This window comes from Myxocyprinus asiaticus, chromosome 36, assembly GCF_019703515.2.
Source record: "Myxocyprinus asiaticus isolate MX2 ecotype Aquarium Trade chromosome 36, UBuf_Myxa_2, whole genome shotgun sequence".
Taxonomy (NCBI): Eukaryota; Metazoa; Chordata; class Actinopteri; order Cypriniformes; family Catostomidae; genus Myxocyprinus; species Myxocyprinus asiaticus.
In genome coordinates, this window is record NC_059379.1 from 25,944,880 (window position 1) to 25,969,149 (window position 24,270).

The 24,270-nt window shown below is 42.8% G+C and overlaps 1 pseudogene; it reads right to left on the reverse strand.

The window, feature by feature from the left end:
• LOC127427203 (dynein axonemal heavy chain 9-like) overlaps positions 1 to 24,270 on the reverse strand; it is a 272,019-nt pseudogene that overhangs the window by 53,606 nt on the left and 194,143 nt on the right.

Sequence of the window (24,270 nt, forward strand, 5' to 3'; positions counted from 1 at the left end):
TGCAGGGCTGTCTTATTCTTCCAATCCTGAGGGAACTTATTTTTCTCTGGACACTCGGACTCTGCAAACTTTGTTACTTTGTTGAACCTTCAATATCCCTGTCAAGGTTATGAAACTCCTCCATGGCAGAGAGAGCCTGAAACAAAGATCACCATTAAAAAAAATCACACTTTCAACCATTGTTTTCAATAAAACAAATCATTATCAGGATAAGATGTTGATTTTATATCATATAAACCATAATAAATAAAAAGGTTAAAGTAGTTAAAGCTACACTATGTAACTTTGTTTTTTGTTGTTGTTAAAAAATAACAAAATGTTATTACTGAGAGAATGCAACAAAAATCCATCTTCCAAACCATGTCTTTACTTTACCCAAATACACTGATAAACCTATAATAATATGCTAATTCTATTTTAGAGCTATCGGGACAGATTTTGCGGAAAATTGCATACATACGTCATTCACCCATGCATGTTGATGTCATATCCGTACACAGAGAAAATAAGCTCCAGCTTCTGTAGCACGTGTATGGTGTGGGAGTAGCTGAAGCTGAAAGTTTGTTGTCACAGCAAAAGAAAAATTGACCATGGATCATTCAAAATGGAAAACCTCCGGGGAATTACCGGTTGTGTGTGTGTGTAGTGAAATACAATAATTATACTGTAATCAGTGCAGAACTTTTCACTTGCTAGCACACGTGTGTATTTTTCTTTATTATGGCATTAATTTATATAAATAAATCATTTAGTCCTAGGCTTGCCAAGAACATGTGAGTCTTGAAATTATGTTGACCACTGGTTGGTAACAATGGCATTCTATAAATTAGTTACTACCATGGTCTATTTGGCCAGAATATCCTGCCGTTATAAAAACTTTACTATGTTTGACCTTATCAGACTAGCAATGGACATGTCTAATGTTAACAAACAAACTTTTGTAATGTCATTTATTTCAAAACATCAATGTTTCCAATAAGTCAAAACAACAGCATAAGATATGGCACTTACCTGCTCAGATGACATGTTTTCAGATATCCGTCTTTTCCTTTCTTTTGTTATTTATTTGCACATTTGCTCTGATAAGATGTCCTGTATCCATGTGTGCACCGATGCCTCAAACCACATTCATCCGCGCAGAGGAGCAGAGCCGAAGCACAACCAAAATTGCATGCGTCTTTTATTTTTTAACTGCTAGAGGGCCAAACGTTACATAATGTAGCTTTAAAAAGACATCTTGTTGTAGTTGACAACGTATTCATGGACTTTTTAAATCAACATCAAGTTTTGCCGTAAAAATGTTTGTACAAGGGAAAGTGTATATTTTAGGTCCTGTTTTCACCATTTTAATCAACTTTTTGCCTTCACTAATTCATTTTACATGGTATTTGTTGTGATATATGCAAATTTAAAAGTACAAATATCCCATATCACTAAATTAACATCTGATCATAAAAGCTGCATGTGTAATAATTATAAAATAGCAAAATGCTCTTTAAAATAATTTTAGAGTATAGCATGTCAAACCACATGACACGTCAACTTTCCAAAAGTATTCCATGTAACCTATCCACCTAAGCTAAGCTTTTCATCAAAAATACATGCTTAATTTATTATGCATTATATTGCAAGCCTGTGCATGTTGCTGAGTGGACAGTGTGCAATCTTATCAAAAAGAAAGAAGTTGTGATGACAGACATAAAAGCTTTGGACAGAATAAAGAGTTTAGACACAACTTCATCATTGGTGTCAAGGTACTAATCAAATCGAACTACAAAGTAAAGTGTCTTTATGCCACAAATTGCTGAGTAAACATGAATGTGTTTCTTCATAAACCTGACTAGCAGAAGTGCTTAGGCAGCAGAAATGAGGCTTTCCTATTGCATAGCTAAATTTATCTTCTCTTGGAAGAACACCGCTGTGACATATGCCGGTCCCTTTCATATGGAGAGGCCTGGTTCGACCCAAAGGTGCTGAAAGCAGCAGGGGAATGATGACTCATATTTCCAAAAAGGCTTGCTTATGGGAAACACTATTCCTTAATGGCAGATATGAGAACATTATGGACTTGAACATTATGGTCTAAAATAAGAGCCGATGCTTTCACATTCCTACTGTTGACAATAGCTGTGCTGGAGAACAGCATGTGGTTTCTGGAGAACCTTAGTAAAAGCTTAAGTGTAAAAGGTTGTAGGGCTTTACTGGTTGTTTAGATCAGTGTTACTATCAGAAATAATTAATAATTATTTCTGTAGTTATTAATCAATATTTAAATTAATTAATTGGATCTAACTCATTAAAACCTCATATGGGACTCCAGTAAATGTAGTGTGCTATGTTTAGGAGCAAGTTTGGTTATTAGCAATAATTAATAATTATCAAAGATAATTATTAATTATTAAAATCAATAGAACATTGATGAGAATCAATGTTAGCTTTTTTTTTAATCCTTTAAATCAACAGTTATCAAAGATAATCGTTAATTGTTAACGTCGATGAAACATTAATTAAAATTAACACTAGCTTATTGATCATTCAAATTCAATCAAAGATAATTATCAATTATCAAAAATCAATAGAATATCAATAAGGATTAACATTGACGGGGCACCACCCTGAAATCAGGGACTAATAACCGAATATTAAAACAGTCTCAATATTAGATTGTTTTCTTAGGAAAATCGACATCCGAAGAATATCGATTTTCGGGAAAAAAAACAATGAAGGTTTGAATCCGAGCACTGACATCCCGTCAGCATGACACAGGCGTATGCAAAACAAACCAAAACACTTCTCTTTGTAATATAAACAAAGTTTATTTATGCAGTAATATCAATTAATAATTAATACAATGCAGTCAATAAACTTCCGACTTACAACTACAAACTAAACAGTGACATGATTAGATATGGAAATAAAAATAATTCTATAACACATAAGGTGTGTGTGTGACAGTGTGTGTGTGTGTGTGTGTGTCAGTGTGGTTAGTGAGAGAGAGAGAGAGAGAGAGATTATTCAGTGACAGCCCGAAAGCTGATTTCACGATAGCTGGAGATAAAGCAGCCGTGTTCATCACTCAGAGACGCGGTTTTACAAGCGGGGCTCGTAAAAGTCCCTTGTTATTTGACTCTTTAATGGATGTACTCAGTTGCTGTCTCACCCGCGATGGCGAAAATGCACAACAGTCCAATTTGGTTGGACCACAATACAGCAAAACAAATTTGTGATAATTAATACCCTGAGTATTAATAATTAGCGGACATGGTGGTCCGTAAATTGTACAAGCAAAAACCTTGAAACACAAGAATAACACACTATAATATTCTATCTCTGCCCAGACGTAACCTCTTACTTGAATCGCATGAGGACACAGGTAGAATGTGTTTTCCTCCGTCCTTTAACTTTGACCCGGTTCCTTGAGGCTCGTGTGATGACGAGAGGTCATTTCCTCACGCTGTCGGCTGGCGGTACGGCTGTTGATTGTCGGCGGCCAGTACGGCTGTTGATTCTCAGAGGGCGGTATGGCTGTTGATTCTCGGCGGGCTGGCGGAGAACTCAGAAATGTCGACTTGATTGAAGATGGAAGAGAAATCTTTAATCTCTTCACTTCTGTAGGCCAACGGATGAAGATGCGAATTGCTCGGTGGTCTCCTTCGGATCCGAAAGAGTGTTCGGTTGAACACAGAGTAATCTCAACTCGTCCAGCAAGATGGAGATTGTATGGCTACAGTTTCAAGTCGGACATTACTTCCTTATGCCACGAGGCTGCACCGGAGAGCAGCAAAAAGCTACGTCCGTATTCGGTGAACAAAGTCGCTGGAAGCCACTTTGGAAGCATTTCAGAATTATTTGAAGTCCTGATGATGTCATGTTTGAGGGACGTTCTGTTGTGTGCCTCATCCAATAGGAGTTGAGTGCTCGATCCTTTAGTGAGCAAGGCTTCATGGATTTGTAGTCTGTTTTGGACTCCCTTTGTTTGATTTTGGCGCGATTTTTATCAGTAAAACATCTGACTTAGAAGGAGGGGGCTTGAGGAATGTTTTTTATGACTGTTAGGCCTGCCTTTGTCTTCTATCTGAATACATGAGGCCCAACATTCCCCCCTTTGTTCTGAAGAGTTGGTTGTTGTCCAGCATCTTTAGAGCAACTGAAGGGCCGAACAGTTCTTGTCGGTTCACAGTAACCTGTGGGTTACGCCATCCATGTATTCCTGATAGGAAAGAGAAATGGTTGCACAGTCCATACAGTTCATTAGAGTTCACAGAGGTTTTAACGTCTGGACAGAGATTGAGGCACATCTGGGCATAGAACTTCTAGCTAATTCTAAAACTACATTCATCACACATAAACATTTCAAGTTATTGGAAGGCACAGCATTAACCATAACACAATCCTTTGTTGTTCTTTGGTCATAACACAAAATCAAAGTAGAACCTGACATTGGTTACTAGGAACAAAATGTTAGAGGAAAGGAGGGTTAAAGGTTAAAGGCTTATCCTTGGAAATGATGGAGTTAACCTGTGTGATGGGCTCAGACTGGTGTGTAAAACGCGGCTGTATGAGAAGTGAGTCCAGTCTGGCCTGTAGGTGTTGAATGTACCTGTACATGGCGTGTGCAATAATTGCAATGATGATCCAACCACTAAGGAGGAGCCAGAGGGCAACCAAACTGATAGGGTGTTCTCGGTAAGATGACGATCTGCTTATGTGACTATGAAATATAGTGGTCAAGCCAGTCGGTTTGAGACTGAACTTCACTAATTCCATCCCTTCAGCCTGAAGCTGCTGTCGAAGGGTGTCATCAACGGTGAGGCTGTGACCTCTAAATGCGTCCATGATCTCAATTTCTGCGTCATGTTTGTTGACATTGAGATGATGGAGGACAATATCGTCAGTGTGCACGCTGGCTCCTTGGGGAACCATTAAGAACACCGTTTGGTTTGGTAGCCTTGGTTTAGTGGCCTTAGCTTAGTGGCTGTATCATGGCAGTCGTATGACTTCGGTGGCTGGTGTTAACAAGCCAGTGACTGCCTGCTCGCTCTACCTTTGTCTCTGTTCCTTCATCTTTGATGGACATGCCATCATGACACTTGTTCATGGAATTCGGCTCTTTGGCCACAGAGGTAGTTAGTCACCTCTCTAACAAAGGGGTTGCGTTTTGACAAACCCAATGAATGTACTTTGTCTTGGTACACATGTTTAGGTTAGAGATAAGGTAGAGCGAGGGGTCCTCATCATGGTAGGCGAGTGTTGGTGGTGTTTTGAGGTGAATGTGTGCATTACCTCTCTGAAAACCAACATTAAATACAGATTTTAATCTATATATATTCTGCCTATGATGGTAGATTGAGGATAAATCCTATTTTGAGGTTCTGAGGATTTACATGGATTGGAATTTCAATGCCAAACTATATGCCATGTGTATCTGTGAAGGTTGCACAATGGAGATAGTAGCAGATCTAAAGATTTGTTCGAAAAAGTCTAGGGAGACCAGGTAAGCTGGAATCCTTCCACCACTCAGACTGTTGACTGAGGAGCTAATTTCCCTGAGGTCCTGCATTAGATCTCTAACGATACACGCATAAGTTGTTTTCTCTGACAACATCCCTAAAGAGTGCAAAGTGTTATTGATAAGAACGGATTACAAATTTACAGTGACTATAGTACCCTGAAGGGTTTTATTCAGGCCCTGTAATTGTTCTTATTGGAGTCGTCGTCTCTGCTGGATATTTGGACGATGGCGATGTGTGTATCTGAAGCTGGCGAACTGTTTTCTGGACCAAGTGGTCTCGGTATGTCAACCTGAGCCCACATGTCCACGACGGCAGTCAATGAGAGGAGCCAATTGGTTCAGTAGGTCCTGGCCAACTAATGGTGGTTCCGTATTAATGGGACATATGTAAACAGGGTATGTAGCATCATCCCTTGAAAGGTGTCAATCCAGGCCCGTTTTGTGATAGACGACCTATCTTGCGTGTAGCTTGTGACGCTTATGTTGCAGATCTCTGTCTATAACGGTTTGCCAAGGGAGAGCTTTGCTCTAGCCACCTCTGCGAAGGTGTTGGAACCCATTAGACTATTTCGGAACCGGTGTTGAGTAGTGCGTGGGAGTTGAATGACCCACGTGTCAGGCGTTGCCCTTACGGTACGGATCGCCCAAGAAGGTCAGAAAAGGAGGGTGTGGCATGTTAGGAGTGACTGTTTTGGGGAGCAACTTGGACACTGTTCCCCTTTTCCCGACCTATAAAGTAAACTTTGGCGTTAACGGGAGGGGGTACATTGTGTAGTCATACTGACGAGGTTTCAGTGCCGTGTTCCTTTGAGGAGGTCGACGGACCTGGTGAACAACGGAGCACGTCAAGCTTAGTTACCAACTCAGTCAAGCGTCTCCTAATATCCTACATTTCGTCTCTCAAATCTTGTTCTCAGAGGGGATTTGAAACCTTGCCTACCCACTCACCTTCTTGTTTGGGTTTCCATTCGAAACGCGCATTTCTTTTCGGCCAGCGAACGTTTTGTTGTTTAGGTCTGCCATGACCCTGGTGGTGTGTCTGGTTACCACCCCCCTGGTTCTGTTGCTTACCCTGCTGGCGGGGTGATCGGTGCCTCTGGGGTCCGGTTCTAGCATTCACCTTAACGCGAGGCATTTCGTTGCCTTCAAGCGCTAGGTCTGCATATGAGGCTTGGATCCCCAGGGCTCTGGCGTCACCTTCATGCCCTCGGGCAGGGCGCACACGTGTCTCCCATGCCAGTTGCGCGTACTTTCTGATTTCCTGCATGGTGGGGTTGCCCATTCTGCAGTGCATTGTGACGTCATATCGCACGCACTCGTGGAGGTTGTGAAGGAAAAGAGACTTGAAAGCTCGTTCCTCCTCCAAACCTGGTGCATTACTTCCTTGGAAGTATGTGGTTCTCAGGCGTCTATAATACTCACGCGGAGGCTCGTGCCTCTTCTGGGTGATGGCGAAAGCAGCTATGGTAGCGGAGGCTCCGTCGATATACAGCGAATACTCCTCGCGTAGGGCTTTACACAGAGCTGAGTAGCGGTTTCGTGTACCAGTCGGTAGCGTTTCCATGAACGCATGGACACTCCTTACCGTGGTCTTCCATATGAGCTTGAGTTTTTCACGCGAGGAAGCGTAAGGCAAATCAATCAGGCAGTGCTCAATTTCCCTAAGATAATTGTCGATGTTTGAATCTCGATTATTTGGGTCAAAGCGTTCTATGTCCCCTGCGAGGGACTCGAGTTGTCGGATGCGCAAGTGCTGGTGTCGGTATGACCACGGGTCGTCCGAGTCATCCGAAACATCATAGTCACTCGGATCGCTATAGCGATGAGGATGACTTCCTCCCCTTCGTGGTGGGGAAGGAGTCCAGTCAACGCGTGGGGGTGGACCCCGGGTTGCGTACAGCTCCCTGGCTAATGGGATCTTTGAGCCACTTACACCACTCTGGGCTTGAAAATAATTGTCCCCCCTTCGTGGTGTGGAATCAGTCGGTTTGAAATGCATGGTGTCGTGACTGAAAAATGACTGAGGAGGGCAACTATAAGGAGGGGCACCTGCATCCAACCAGCGGGCCGCTGGAGGATTTTGAAAGGTGTCTTGGAGGATGAAGTCAGAGACTGTACCACTAGGGGCAGCTCGGCTCCTAGTGTGTGTCCCTGGGTTTCTCAGGGGCACATTTCTACGCGTATCGCTAAAAAGGGAGCCCTCTTCTATGTCAGATGTTGTGCTGTGCGTTTCAGCTGCACTTACCTGATCTGACTCTACTCTTAGCTGGGCAGCTTGAAGCTGCCTGCGCAGGGCTTTGTTTTCCTCCTGCATCCGGGCATTATCTTTCTGTGCCTGGACTTTCTCAGCTTGAGTGCACCTAATTTCTTGGTGCAGGCTGAGATTTTCATTCTGCACCGCTTGATAGCTGCTCTGCAGCTGTGCGAGCTGGGCCTGGTGCTCTGCGGTTTGCAGTTGGGTTTTGCGGTGATGAAGAAGGAACATTTGGCCCACTAGGTTCAGGATTGTGCGCATTGGCTTCCCGACCGGGTTGTTGACATAATCAACTAGTTCCTGCAATGCTTCATCACAACGAATAATATTGTAGCCGTTAAGGTTATCTCTCTCCTCTATGGAGAGACGAAGGACAGCAGCAACTACATCTTGCAGTGCTGGGTCGACTAACCTCTGTGGAGCTTTAGCTCCAGTCACGCAGGGCGATTGGTGACTCATTTTACTGGGGCCGTAAAAATTCTTGTGATAGTGGCTCTGACAGCTTGTTGTTTTACAGTTGATATAAGGCTAACACGAAAGCACAGTTGAGAGGCTTCGACCTGTGGCTTACGGTCTACTGTTATGTAATGTGCAAATTTCACCGTGTTCTCTCTTTGGTGGATGTCAATGAAGTGACTTGGCACCTCTCTGTAACATTTAGATGAAAGCGTTAGGAGTTAAATAACAACAACAGCAGGTTTTAAGCAGACTATAGTAAATTTACCAACCCCTAATTCACTCTTAAGAGCACTTTCACACCACACTGGCTTATGTTTGGCAAGTTTTGAGAAGTAAATTGTCAAACAGAACCAAACTTTGAAGTAAGGATTTCAAGTTACTACTTTGGATTCTTATGCATACACACTGTGACAGAACTGGCACGTAGGATGCCTCACACAGGGCACCAATTATTATGTAGGGCTTTACTGGTTGTTGAGATCAGTGTTACTATCAGAAATAATTAATAATTATTTCTGTAGTTATTAATCAATATTTAAATTAATTAATTGGATCTAACTCATTAAAACCTCATATGGGACTCCAATAAATGTAGTGTGCAACATTTAGGAGCAAGTTTGGTTATTAGCAATAATTAATAATTATCAAAGATAATTATTAATTATTAAAATCAATAGAACATTGATGAGAATCAATGTTAGCTTTTTTAAATCCTTTAAATCAACAGTTATCAAAGATAATCGTTAATTGTTAACGTCGATGAAACATTAATTAAAATTAACACTAGCTTGTTGATCATTCAAATTCAATCAAAGATAATTATCAATTATCAATAATCAATAGAATATTAATAAGGATTAACATTGACGGGGCACCACCCTGGAATCAGGGACTAATAACCGAATATTAAAACAGTCTCAATATTAGATTGTTTTCTTAGGAAAATCGACATCCGAAGAATATCGATTTTCGGGAAAAAAAAAACAATGAATGAAGGTTTGAATCCGAGCACTGACATCCCGTCAGCATGACACAGGCGTATGCAAAACAAACCAAAACACTTCTCTTTGTAATATAAACAAAAGTTTATTTATGCAGTAATATCAATTAATAATTAATACAATGCAGTCAATAAACTTCCGACTTACAACTACAAACTAAACAGTGACATGATTAGATGTGGAAATAAAAATAATCCTATAACACATAAGGTGTGTGTGTGACAGTGTGTGTGTGTGTGTCAGTGTGCTTAGTGAGAGAGAGAGAGAGAGAGAGAGAGATTATTCAGTGACAGCCCGAAAGCTGATTTCGCGATAGCTGGAGATAAAGCAGCCGTGTTCATCGCTCAGAGACGTGGTTTTACGAGCGGGGCTCGTAAAAAGAGAAAAAGAAACTCACCGGTTCTCTGATGCGCCGTCGCGTGGTCCTCGATCACTACTCCACCCTCTCTGGCGGACTGCAGCCGCTCCTCCCCGGGCGGACCGGAGTCAGACCTCCGACCCCCAGCGGACAGAACGCCCCTCCGCGTTCCCGGCGTCCCATGGGGACTCTCCTCCGCCCCTGGCAGCGGCCCTACCACTCCAGGCGGTCGGGGAGTCGCTTCCCTCCTCCCCCCCCCGCGGACGGCGGTCTTCTCTCGACCCCTCCGCATTCCAGGGGGACGGCAGGGCACTCCTCCGCCCCCGGCAGCGGCTCCCTCGCTCCAGGCGGTCGGGGAGTCCCGTCCCCACTCGCCTCGCGGACGGTGGCCGTTCCCCGCGTCCGGGTAGTTGGGCTACTCCGCTCCCCTGGGTGGACGGCAGTGTCGAGGCCCCTGCAACGGGAATCCCTCCTCCTCCCGGGTTTCGGCACCAGTGTAAGGGGGTTTAGAGGAAAGGAGGAGGCGAGAACCGGCTTGACAACTTAAATAATAATTTATTAACCAAAAACACACACACAACCAAAAACACAGCACAGCTGCCTGCAATTCTCTCTCTCTCGAACTGTCGTCCCCGGCCGCCTTTATCCCTCGCGCTCCCCATCAGGCTGATTGGGGACCGGGTGTGTCTCATTCCAGCCCAGCCCCGCCCTCCTCAGCTCTACAGCATCTTATGCAGGTGATAACCCTGACAAGTATGTTTCTCATAACGTGTTATGTCTTATCATGTTGTAAAAACAATTAATTAACCATTTATTCAGGTATTTTCATGTTTTGTAACTAGCATGTTGAATATTCATGAAAGTATATCATATTTCCTATCGTTGAGTTTCAGTTTGATATTAAATTTCATGATTAAACATGGCCCTATTTTGAGCAGGAAACAGAAATCTTCACTCACAAAAACTCATAAATCTGTCACGAGTTGCAGAAGAGGCAGGAGCCAAATGCAGAGTAACAACAAAAGGTTTATTTAAATCAGAAAACAAGATAAAAACATAAACTACCCCGAAGGGGAAAAACAAGATTCCAGACAATGAGCCGGACTGGATAAAAGGGAGCAAACATAGAGGACCGACAGGACACGAGAGGACAGACTGAAGCACAAGACCAACTAACAAGACGAACTGGCACCGGACAGCACACACGAGGAGACTAAAATAGGGAGAGAAATCAACAGGTTAATGGGCATGGCAGGTGAGACAAATGAACTAATAATGGGCAAACAAGGAGTGAGAGACATGAGGCAAACAGAAACAAAACAAAACCACATGCTCTCACAAGACACAAACACCCGAATGGCACGAGCACACATCGCCCAGACAATAAGGCAATATGCGCTCATGCCAACCGACAGATAAGACGAGAGAATGCATGGCAATGGCAACAAAGCAATGCCATGCATGCTCACACTAGACAAAACCTGAGCGTATATCGTGAGGCAAACACCTCACGAAGCACGCAACAGGTGACAACACGAGACAAGACACCTGTGTGAGAGTTTGGCCACCAATAAACCCGACAGCTCAGACCAAAGTGACCGAACCCAAGCACAACATGAAGGCAGACTGCAACCCAGGCACGCAGTGCAAAGCGAGCGCAACATGAAGCGCATACACGGTCGCGAGAGACAGACATAAACGACTGATATGAGTGCATGCCGCCAAGATGACATAAGCGCAATGCACTCATGCCAATAAAAGACAAGATATGGAGTATGAGTGTCCGGATCCCGACACCAAAACCGAACCAGAAAGGGAAGTCAGGGCATTGGTTCCGGGGAGTTCTCCCTTGCGGGAGTCCTCGCTTCTGGGGCTCCACCTGGTCATTCTATCACCCATCCATCGAACCAAACAAAGGCCTCCTGGAACTGAACCAAGCCAAAAGACTTCAAAGAACTCCACACGCCAAACAATGCACGCAACGCAAGTACAGACCTCCAGACTTTTGCTGAAATGTGATGCCTTCTTTAATATAATTTGAGTAACCCAATCTCAAATCATGGCATACTAAATTAAGTCCTCAGGGTTTGTTCAAGGCAAGGTCTATAGACTCCATACAATTCATTTTTCTGTTACAGATAATTTTTCATTCATCTTCTGTCAAAGCTCACTTACCAACCCATGTTTGTTTGTCTTAGTTTAGTTGTTTGTTAGTATAGTTGTTTGTTGTAGATTAGTTAATAAAGTCTCGTTTGTATTCAAAGAGAAGTTAACTGTGTATTTGATTAAATCATATCGGTCCCTTGAAATCTGTTGATCCTAAATGCTACACGCTCCTAAGCAGTATTTCGATCTATTTGTGATATTATTTTCAATGGCCATGAAAGAGTATTACTGTAAGAATTAACAGTAATCTCATCGCTGGCCAAAGACTTTGATCGGATGTAAACATTAATTATTTTAACATTCCACAAATCAATCGTTAATTCCCCTTTTGAGCTAAATTCCTTGCATATAAATTGTGAACAGATACAACGAGCCTCTCATAGTAACATATTTAATGGTGGAGAATTTTAATCAGATTTCTAATCTGCTCATTTGTATATATTTCCCTAAATTATTTTGGTGGTCGAACGCTGCCAAGATTCTTAAACTAATTATTTACATATAAAATTCTACAATAGATTCTGAATTTTATAATGTGAAATGTAATTTTAACATAGTTGTCAGTGATTTGATAATGCTGGCCAATACTTTTAATAAGAATCATTAATTCAGCTATATAGAAAATCAGCTGTAATGTCTATAGTGTCTCAAAAACATGAAGAACCAACACTCCTGGACACATAAACTATTTGGTGAAAAAAAAAAAATCTTTCTATAGCTTGGTATTACTTAAAATTTTACAACTTAGTCCCGCTGTCCACATATGTTTTTAGGAAAACTATTTACTCTAGAAATGTTTTGTTTTTTTTGTTTTTTGTTTGTATGTTTATTAGGTGCTACTAGTTACAAATCAAAAAGGGAAATGAAAAATGCATACAACAGTCACGCGGGGGTCTCAGGAGTAGGGTTGCAACGGTATGAGATTTTCACGGTACGATAACCGTCTCAAAAAATATCACGGTTTCACGGTATCATGGTATACGTTATTACACAGTTATTATTATCAGTCACAATGACCCTTAAACAGGGTTGGGGAGTAATGGAATACATGTAACGGGATTACGTATTTAAAATAAAAAATATTAGTAACTGTATTCCACTACAGTTACAGTTTAAATCATTGGTAATTAGAATACAGTTACATTTAAAAAGTATTTTGTTTACTGAAGAGATTACTTTGCATTTTATTGTCATTTGTTTCATTTAATATTTAGTCCTTTCAGATGGAAAACATTTATATATATAAATGATGCAATCCAAAGTGCATTTGAACAGCGGTGAAACACTTTCTTATGATGTGTTACATTCATACGAGCAGACAAAGAAGTAAATTTGAAGTACGTTTGGAGCAGAAGAAATAGAAATAAACCTTGTGTAAATTGTCAGCTTCACCTTAAGCTAAAATGCTATTTCTAGCCATTGTACATGCACGTTACCAGGCACGATCATATTTTTTTATCAAAAAAATTCACGTTGGATCATAATTTATTTTTTTCTAGTAAGACCTTTGAAGTTAGGGCAAACATCATATTCTTGATAATCATTTTTGTTTGTTTTCCTGTAAAAATATATTTTAAAAAAATCCTCAAAACAAGATCAATTTGATTTATCTTGTTTTAGAAACAACACTACATAAAATATTTAGGTTTTTCAGAGAATGTATTTTTAACGTGTATTTTGTCTTACTGTACTGGCAGAGATTTTATAGTCAAAACAAGTGAAAAACATCTACCAGTGCTGAAAAAGTAATCCAAAGTATTTAGAATACATTACTGACTTTGAGTAATCTAACGGAATATGTTACAAATTACATTTTACAGCATGTATTCTGTAATCTGTAGTGGAATACATTTCAAAAGTAACCCTCCCAACCCTGCCCTTAAAGGAGTGAAAACATAAGTTTTTTTTTATTTTTATTTTTTTTATTTATTTTTTTGGTTGAAGAAACACTTTATTATAATTGAAACTTGAAACCATTTTTTTAAATTGATGTATGTGTAAAAAAAAAAGGCTCCTTTTTGAAACTAAATAAAATAAATAGAATAAATAAGAAAGCTAATAGAATTATAATAATAAACCGAATTATAAACATAATTCGCCAGATAACTATTTTTTTATAAACATAAAAAAATAGAATGTAACTATGACATTGTGGCAGTGGGGGCATGGTCGAATGCCAGTCCGGAGAGAGAGAAAGCGGTAAGGGCATTTACACCTGAGCTAAATTATGTCTAACATCTGTCTCTAATTCCAGTGATCTTGGGGAGAGCAGAATATAAACAGCCAGGCCACCACCAGTAGAGAGAGACTCTGGCATGAGAGTCTCACGGTGAAGTTACTGAGTTGTGATAAAGACTTTGTGATGATTAAGAGGCTGTGACTAGGAGCCTGTGACGCTAAAGAGTTTGTGAAGCTGAAGAAGTTACTGTGCCAGTTGTGACTGTGTTATCCCTAAGTTTGTGATTAAAAGCTCACCTGAGACCTGAACCTTCCTGTCCCAGTTACCTCATTCTCTCACACTGGAGCCGAAACCCGGGAATCGAAGTACGCCACATGGAGTCCTCCCAGGTGGCCGAGATCCTCCAGTCCCTCGCCAGCCTGCATCAGTCCAACCAGCAATCCCTGCTTGAGCTACGCCAAGACCAGGAACGACGGTTTTTTGAGATCCTGTGAGCTCAAGCAGAGGACCGGCTCGCGATCCGGAGCCTCCTTGGCCAGGAGAGAGAGCAAGCGGTGACCCCGGACCACCACAGCAAACTGTCTCCCCCCACACTCCTGAAGATGGGTGCGGAGGACGATGCCGAGGCCTTCCTTGATTTATTTGAGAGGACCGCGGAGATCTGGGCCTGGCCGCGTGACCAGTGGGAGGCCAGGCTCCTCCCACTACTGTCCGGGGAAGCCCAGCTTGCGGCCCAACAGTTGCCAGCGGCAAATCTCCTGGCCTATGATGACCTCAAAAAGTCCATCTTGCAGCGGGAGGGTTGTAGCCAACTGTTCCGGATCTTGAAGCTGGGGAAGACCGACCGACCCGTTTGCCTTTTCCCAATGGCTTCGAGACACATGCCAGAAATGGCTGCTGGCAGGGAATTGTGACATCGGGGGAGTGATCGACCAGGTGGTATTTGAAAAGCTGATTCATCGACTGCCACAGGGGACAACGGAGTGGGTCCAGTGCCACCACCCGGCATTGCTGCAGGAAGCCGTCCAGCTTGCGGAGGACCACTTGGTGGTGTACCCAAGGGCGGAAGAGCCCTCCTCTCTCTCTCTCTCTTCCCCCTCCCCCTGTGTGTTCCCCCATCCCTCTCACTCTGCTCTCTCCCCAGAGCCCGTTCCTGCCCCGCGGAGGCGGGGAGCTCTGCCACCAAGGCTAGTTCCTCGCCTGAGGAGGTGAACACCGCCCCCTACCTCTACAGTGCCCCGTTACTCCCCCGTCAGGTGGAAGTGCCCGCCGACGAAGGTGCGGGCATGATATCTGGGCCGGTCTGCTGGGGTTGCGGGGACCCGGGGCACTTCCGGGATCAATGCCCGGTGATGGAGCTGGGGACAGTGGTCTGGATCCCCGACACCCCGCAGGCTGCCCCCGACTGAGCCGGAGCATACCGGATACTGGTAAGAAACAAGGGGGGTACTCACCAAGCATTGCTGGACACAGGTTGTAATCAAACCACAGTCCACCAATGCTTGGTTCAACACGAGGCTTTGGGCACAGCTAAAACAGTGAGGGTAAGGTGTGTGCATGGGGATATTCACAAATACCTATGGTGATCCTGGTGATTACATTTCGGGGTACCAACATAGAGTGGAGGCCGCGGTTAGTTCCCGCCTCACCCATCCGCTGATTTTGGGGACTAATTGGCCTGAATTTAGAAATGTATTAAAGGGAATATGCGCGGATAGGTCCTGCACAAAAGCGATGAGATGTGAAATGTGTGATGCTCTGGCAGGGGAGGCTGAGCCAGGGCCATCTTCATCTGCTCCACATCATGATGATGTGAGGGGGGAGAGGCTGCAGCCCCTCCCGTCCTCGGGGGATTTCCCGAAGGGGATTTCCCTTTGGAGCAGTTGTGAGATGAAACCCTCAAGCACGCCTTTGACCAAGTGAGAGTGATCGATGGTCAACAACTCCAGCCGGGTGTCACCCTTTCATATCCTTATTTTGCAGTTATAAGTGAGTGGTTGTATAGAGTGACGCAGGACGCTCAAACAAAGGAAGATACAACCCAGCTCATAATACCACGGAGCCATTGAGAAATGGTGTTCCAGGCGGCTCACTATAAACCCATGGCGGGTCATCTAGGGGAAAGGAAAACACTGAACCATCTAATAGCCCGTTTTTATTGGCTGGGCATTGGTGGCAATGTCCAGAGGTGGGGTGCGGCATGCCACAAATGACAGCTGGTGAATCCACCGGCCACACCAAAAGCGCCATTGCGCCCCCTTCCGTTGATTGAGGTCCCCTTCGAGAGAATTGGAATGGACATCATCGGGCCATTAGAGCAGTCAGCACACGGACTTCACTTGGTATTGGTCCTAGTGGACTATGCAACGTGATATCCAGAAGCCATGCCTCTACACAGCATCTCAGCACGTAGTGTTGTGGAGGCACTCTTCAAAATAATCTCCCAGGTGGGGATTCCAAAAGAAATCCTCACCGATCAGGGCACAAACTTTATGTCACGGACACTACGTGAGCTTAATGAATTATTGGGCATTAAATCAATCCACACCAGCGTTTACCATCCACAAACAAATGGCCTGGTGAAGCGATTTAATAAAACCCTTAAAAACATGATTCATAAGTTCGTGCACGAGGATGCTAGAAACTGAGACAAATTGCTCGATCCCCTGTTATTCACAGTACGAGAGGTCCCACAAGCCCCCACTGGATTTTCCCCATTCGAGCTGCTATATGGGTGGCGCCCACACGGCATGCTTGATGTTATGCGCGAAGCTTGGGAGGAGGGACCTTCAAACATTAAGAATGAAATTCAATATGTTCTTGATCTTAGAGCAAAACTCCACACTTTGGGGCAACTAACTCAGGAGAATTTGCTCCAAGCTCAAGAACGACAGAGCCGACTGTATGACAGGGGAACTCGGCTGCGGGAATTTGCACCGGGAGATAAGGTACTTGTATTACTCCCCACATCGAGCTCTAAATTACTCACCGAGTGGCAAGGACCCTTTGAGGTCACACGATGAGTGGGGGATCTCAATTATGAGGTAAAGTGAACCGACAGAGGGGGCGCACGTCAAATATATCACCTCAACCTCCTGAAATTGTGGAGGGAGGCGGTCCCTGTGACGTTGGCTATGGTAGTTCCAGAGGGGGCGGAGCTCGGGCCAGAGGTGAATAAAAAACACAATCATTTCACCCCGGTCACTTGCGTAGACCACCTCTCACAGTGTCAGCTCGCACAGGTTGCCAAGTTGCAAAAGGAGTTTTCAGATGTGTTTTCCCCTCTACCGGGTTGTACGAACCTCATCCAGCACCACATCCAGACCGAGCTGGGGGTGGTGGTACGTAGCCGCCCATATCGATTACCCGAGCACAAAAAGAAAATTGTCCAGAAAAATTTGGATGCAATGCTCGATATGGGGATAATAGAGGAATCCCACAGCAATTGGTCCAGCCCAGTTGTTCTAGTTCCTAAGAGCGATGGGTCTGTACGGTTCTGTGTGGATTATAGAAAAGTCAACGCGGTGTCTAAATTTGATGCATACCCAATGCCTTGTGTTGATGAGTTGCTCGATAGGTTGGGCACTGCTTGATTTTATTCGATACTGGATTTGATAAAGGGTTATTGGCAGATCCCCTTCACACCAATTTCCCATGAAAAAACAGCCTTCTCCACACTGTTTGGATTACACCAATTTGTGACGCTTCCGTTCGATTTGTTTGGAGCCCTGGCTACGTTTCAGTGTCTCATGGACCGAATCCTCAGACCGCATTTGGCTTACGCCGCTGCCTATTTAGATGACATCATCATTTACAGTAATGATTGGCACAGGCAGCATCTGAGGGCGGTTCTGAGATCGCTAAGACGAGCGGGACTCACAGCAAACCCCAAGAAGTGCTTGATTGGGCGGGTGGATGTACGGTATCTGGGTTTCCACTTGGGCCACGGGCAGGTGCATCCCCAAATTGACAAGACTGCGGCGATTGCGACCTGCCCGAGGCCCAAGACCAAAAAGGGGGTGAGACAGTTCCTGGGGCTGGCTGGCTATTATAGGAGATTCGTGCCTAATTATTCAGATGTCACCAGCCCACTGACTGATCTCACTAAAAAGGGAGCTCCAGACCCGGTCCAGTGGATGGAGCAGTGTCAACAGGCGTTCACGCAGGTTAAAGCCGAACTTTGCGGGGGGCCGCTTTTACATTCACCCGATTTCTCTCTCCCTTTTGTCTTACAGATGGACGCTTCAGACAGGGGGCTGGGGGCCATACTCTCACAGGTGGTGGAGGGGGAGGAGCGCCCGGTGCTGTACATTAGCTGCAAGCTCTCGCTGAGGGAGACTAAGTACAGCACCGTAGAAAAGGAGTGTCTTGCCATCAAGTGGGCGGTCCTCACTCTCTGGTACTACCTGCTGGGGCGGGCCTTCACCCTCTGCTCAGATCACACCCCACCCCACTCCAGTGGCTTCACCGCATGAAAGATACCAACGCGCGGATCACCCGTTGGTATATGGCTCTTCAGCCGTTTAAGTTCAAGGTGGTCCACAGACCGGGAGCGCAGATGGCTGTCATTGACTTCCTTTCCAGAAATGGGGGGGGGGAGTGGTAGACAGGCCGGATGTCTCCCCGGCCTGAGTCGGGCGGTGGGGATATGTGGCAGCGGGGGCGTGGTCGAGCGCCCATCCGGAGAGGGATAAAGTGGTAAGGGCGCTTACACCTGAGCTAAATTATGTCTAACACCTGTCTTTAATTCCAGTGAGCTTGGGGAGAGCGGCATATAAACAGCCAGGCCACCGCCAGTAGAGAAAGTGTCTGGCACGAGAGTCTCATGGTGAAGCTACTGAATTTGTGACGCTACAGAGTTGTGATAAAGACTTTGTGATGATTAAGAGGCTGTGACTAGGAGCCTGTGACGTTAAAGAGTTTGTGAAGCTGAAGAAGTTACTGTGCCAGTTGTGACTGTTCCCTAAGTTTGTGATTAAAAGTTCACGTGAGACCTGAACCTTCCTGTCCCAGTGACCTCATTCCCTCACAAACATGTTATATAACTAAAGCATGTTAGTTTACATGTTAGCATAGCATGTTAAATTAACTACTAAATGAAAAATATCATCAGCTGTGTGAGCTTTTAAAGTAATCTAAGTAATCTAAGTCCTATGATTATTAATAATTAACATATACTGTAGGTGCGCAACAGCGCAGCCAGACTGCTCCTGTCTGTCCTTTTAACTCAGTGGTTCTCAATAGGTTTTGCCTCCGGGACCCAGATTTTACATTGGAAATCAAGTGGCGACCCACCCTAGTAAAAACTTAACCTGTATTTAATGTATCCTGGGTTGCATTTCCTTTTATGTTGCATAGTTTTGTTCATGGTTTTCAAGTACAAGGACATGCATCAAGTGACATTATTTTTGTTTGTTGTTGATGTCAACAACAAAAACGACAGGAAGTTTTCTCCCCCCCCCCCCTTTTAAAAATTGAAGAGCATATTTACTTATATGAGCCCATTATTATCCCATTTGTTTCCTAAATTCAAACATAATTCAAACTAAACATACATATTACACAGGAGGAAAGGCTCCTCATTACCATGGTTAGGTCAGTGTAGCTAGTCTTAAATAATAGTAATAATAATAACAAATTATAATATTTATGAAAAAATAAATACTAGTTGAAACACATCTTGAAACTTTAACTACAACTGCCACTGTTGATATAAAATGAGGTCTAATAGATTCTACATTTAGATTATTTCATTTGAAACTATAACATTTTGTCAAAATATAACAGTTACTTTTACTCATGTAAAATCGTGAAACAATTTTGTAAAGGTGATGATGTATAATGGAAAAAAAAATTAGCACATAGCACAGTGTTGCTCTTTTCCTCCTCAGAGCTGTTTGGCATGTCAGGGCTGCCTACTGTTTGATGGGTTTGACTTGAATTCCTCTGTAACGCTTTAAACTAAATGTCTCACCAGTTTTGAGGTCTGCGATCCACAGTATCGAGGGAAGCCCGGTTGTTGCACGCGCACGTCAGAGAGCAGAGTATATCATGATCGCGAGCTTGTTCTGTTACACTTGTGCAAAAGTGCAGATGAGAAGCCTTTAGCTGTTTGCGAGATTATCATTAAATCTGCCAACAGGCAGTCCTAAATAGGCTATCACTTGGGCAGCCACCGAAATATCTTCAATGGGAGAATGTCATGGTTACTTGTGTAACCTCCGTTCCCTGATGGATGGAACGAGACGTTGTGTCAATGTAGTGACACTAGGGGTCACTCTTGGGAGCCCAAGACACCTCTGGTCTTTGATAAAAGGCCAATGAAAATTGTTGAGTGGTATTTGCATGCCACTGCCCTGGACATACGGGTATAAAAGGAGCTGGCATGCAACCACTCATTCAGGTTTTATGCTGAGGAGCCGATATAAGGTCCGGCCATTTCAGCGGGTAGTTCAGCGTTGTGGCAGGAGGGACACAATGTCTCATTCCCTCCATCAGGGAATGGAGGTTACACAAGTAACCATGACATTCCCTATCTGTCACTCACTCAACGTTGTGTCGATGTAGTGACACTAGGGGTCCCTATACGAAATGCCACAATTGGCTGAACTGTGTTATGTGATCTGGCAGTGTGTGGTGGGCAGACTACTGTGTGCCTCATAGCCAGCACACCAGGTTGACACGTAACCTCCCCCAACATAGTTATGAGTGTTGAACGGCCCTTTTTGGGGACAAGTCGACTACCCAAGAGATAGAGACAGGCTTAACACAGTCGTGGCCTCTTTTCCCCTTCTCTTTTTTCCACTCCCTAAAAAAGAAGGGGGATTATCCGACTGGGCCGCCAGGTCTAGTCGGGGGGTGTCCCTCCCAAGGGGAAGACACAGCAGAGACCACAGCTCGCCCAAAGAGAGAGGGGGATATTTAAGTGGAAGGATATGTCACATGGTCTTTCCAACCATATGGAGAGTCTTCAAGGTAGATCCTGCCCAATGGGGGAGGAGTTACTACAAACATGGAGACTGGGGCAGAGGGGCTCTGCCCAAGGAAGATGCAGTTTGCCAACAGGGAAACGAATTAGCGGAAGATATATATCGCATGGGGTTAGCCTTACAGGGAACCGCCACATGCGGAGCACCTACCCCAGAACAGGACTCTTAGTTAGCACGTGTACTGGGCTGGCAGGGAATCTCTCCGAAAACTCGACTGCCACAGGGCTCGGAGGAAGTCAACCAGGGAACAAACTTGTGAATACTACTGGGAATTAATGCCACACGTCTTCAGCTCAAAAGGAGGTGGAAGGCGCTATGTGCAAGCAATACACCTGGCTGGTGTGGAATATTATTAGCAAGTTAAAAATAAATTCATCAACCATAATCAATGTAAATATAGCCATTTTATTCTTTCTGATGGTCAAGCATGGATTTTACTGTGTGTGGGGGTGTGTGTAGAGGCCTGTGGGAAGGAGGCCCCTGAAAATGGAATGTGTGATCACATATGGTACACATATATGGTAAACTTGAGTCTCATGTTTTGACACTAGAGAAAATATAGGATAAGGCCTGTAAAGAGGTTCCAGATGGAGAGGGTCCTCTCTCATAGTTTAATGTTCTCTAAACAGACTGAAGACACAGAACAAAATGTATGGGGTGTATTGGTCATGCCCTAGGTGAATATGTGTATATAGGCCTGTTTGAATACAGAAAGTCAGTTGTGCTGGGAGCAACTCGGCTTTGCTATCTCTGTTAATAAAGTCTATCTTCTGGCATCAAAACCCCAAGACTTCAAGAGTGATGTTTCACAGAGGTGGCAGAAGCCACAACAAATTGGTGCCCAACATGGGGCACTGGAAAGGAGCAGAGTTGAAGCCACAATGGGCTATCTGGACAAGCAACTCAAACAGTGGCCACTTAAAAAGGTAAGCATTTTTTGCTTATATAATTAGATTGTGTTGCTTGCCAGAATCTGCCCGTGGTGGTAAGGACATTCAGAAAGCTCCTCCAAATTCAAAGAACAAAAAAGAATAAAGGGTTCTGATTCCAGAAAAAATAATTGCATGCAATGATCTGTTTTTACTGTTAATTGGGCCTTGATGGATAACAGTCAATGAAGAGCAGACAAAATTTAAAAATAAAAAAGCCAGGAAGGCAAGAGAGACAGGTTTTTGACCAGGTAGGCAAATCCTGCAATGATCTGTTTTTACTGTTAAGGGAGCTTTGATGAATAACAGTAAATGAAGAGCAGATAAAATTTAAAAATAAAAAATAAAAAAAGCCAGGAAGGCAAGAGAGGCAAATCCTGCAGGTCACCTAAGAGGGGTGTTTGAATAGTTGCGTTTAAGAATGTTATAGTATTTTTTTGAGAGCTCTGTGTTTATAAAGGCCTTGTGTTTGTAAAAAGTGTGAAAGTTTCTGTGTCTGTGAGAGTGTTTGTGTCTGTGTTTGAAAGTGTGTGAAGTGTGACTGAAGTGCAATTGTTTATGGAAGTGTATGACTGAGTACAAATATGAGCCCAGTAGAGGGACTGGAATGTATGATGTGTCTTTAAAATAAAAGGAACACAAAGTGTATGTTATAGGAGTCCTATAAACAAGAAGACAAGTGTGAATTTGAATGAAATATGAGCCCTAAAAATAAAAATTAAATATTTTATTTAAAGGGACACGATGAATGGAGTAAATGTCTAATAAAGAAGGATTATCTTTTATATGTTGAATGAATGTTGGGAATGAAAGCCTATCTCTTGTGAAAATTTGGAAAGGAAATTCCTTTAACACAGAGAAAACTAAAATGTTTCAAGATACTGGCACTGTAGATTATTCTAGAAGCAAATAAATTAAAGTTGTAAGATATAAGTTTATCCTCTAAATTTAATGATTTATCTAAATGAATGGTGATAAAATAATTTTTCATTCTTTATATGCCAAGTAAAAATAACAGTGAAAGAAATAAAGACTCAGCTAATCTAAGAAAAAACAGCTGTTATTGTGATTTGGCACTATTTGGATACAGAGTGATCCTAAAAGTAAACTGACAACATGTAGAAAATGTGGACATGTATGTGGCATAATAATTATTAAAGTGCATGTTATAGAAGAAGAAAAGGGAAATTGGTTGATAAATAAATGAAAAAAATTGAATTTCTTTGGGAAGATGATGTTATTCGAACAAATAAAAATTGTTACAAAAATTGATACATTGATACATTTGTAAGGGTTTGTTGTATTATTGGAAAAATCATGGCAGCCACTCCTATGGACAAATTAAAGATTAAAATATCCATTGTGTAGAGAACTCATAAATAAGCTCTCAAGCAAATGGCAAAAGAGAAAAAGATATGATGACAAAATGGCCAAAGGAAGGGACATCTGATGTAGCATTGTGTGAGAAAATGGAAACTTTGAAAAAAAATTATAAAACTAAAGATAATAGTAAAAAAGTAAAAAGAGAAATGTGCTAGCACTGAAAGGAGAAAATTCTAAGAAAAGATATAAGACTGGCAAGAAAAATACTGAAGGATGCAGAAAAAGAGATAAGTAAAAAAGGAGAAGCCCTTGTCAAATCACCTCCACATGTGCCCTCAGAAAGCCAGTTACCAATACTCAAGGGAACTGTAGACGTTTTAGGAGAAATGCAGATGGAGGGTCATGTGGAGTTAGAAAATAAAGAAAAACAAGGCTGGGACCAAAGAAGTGAAAGGATAGAAAAAATGAGAGAAACAGAAAAATTAATACGAGACACAGATAAATTGGTGAGAAATAAAATTAGACTATTAGACAGTAGGGAGATAAAAAGTGAAAAGTTTTCACCATTTGATGGAGGAAGGTGGGCACAGGGAAGAGAAAAAGGCTACAAATCAGACTCCTGTTAATGTGTTAGGGAGAGATGCATTATGTAAATTGGGAATGTTTTTTGGAATTGCAATAATGATAGGAGGGCTATTGTTTTGTTGTGTACTTCCTTTATTGGGGTCACTAGTTATCAAAGCCACGGTTAAGCAAATGGAAATGTAAGATGTCAAGAAAATGAGGAAGAGAAATTAAAAATAAGGGTGAAAATGACTAATAAGAAAATTATATTTTGTAACTTGAGTATGAAAAGTAAACCATAAATGTGAAAACTTCACATTCATGTGTCTGTTTTATGTTCTGTCTGGTCCAGTTTATGAGAGAATACCATTTTTAATATTAAATTAAACACTATAAAGTCTTGATATCTAAATGTAAGGACCCATGATTATTTGTTTTGTTTTTGATTTTCTATGTGTTTAAATATGTCTGGAGAACAAATTTACATGTAAGTTGCAACTTTATCGGTGTAAACTTGATCAACAAACAAAACTAAG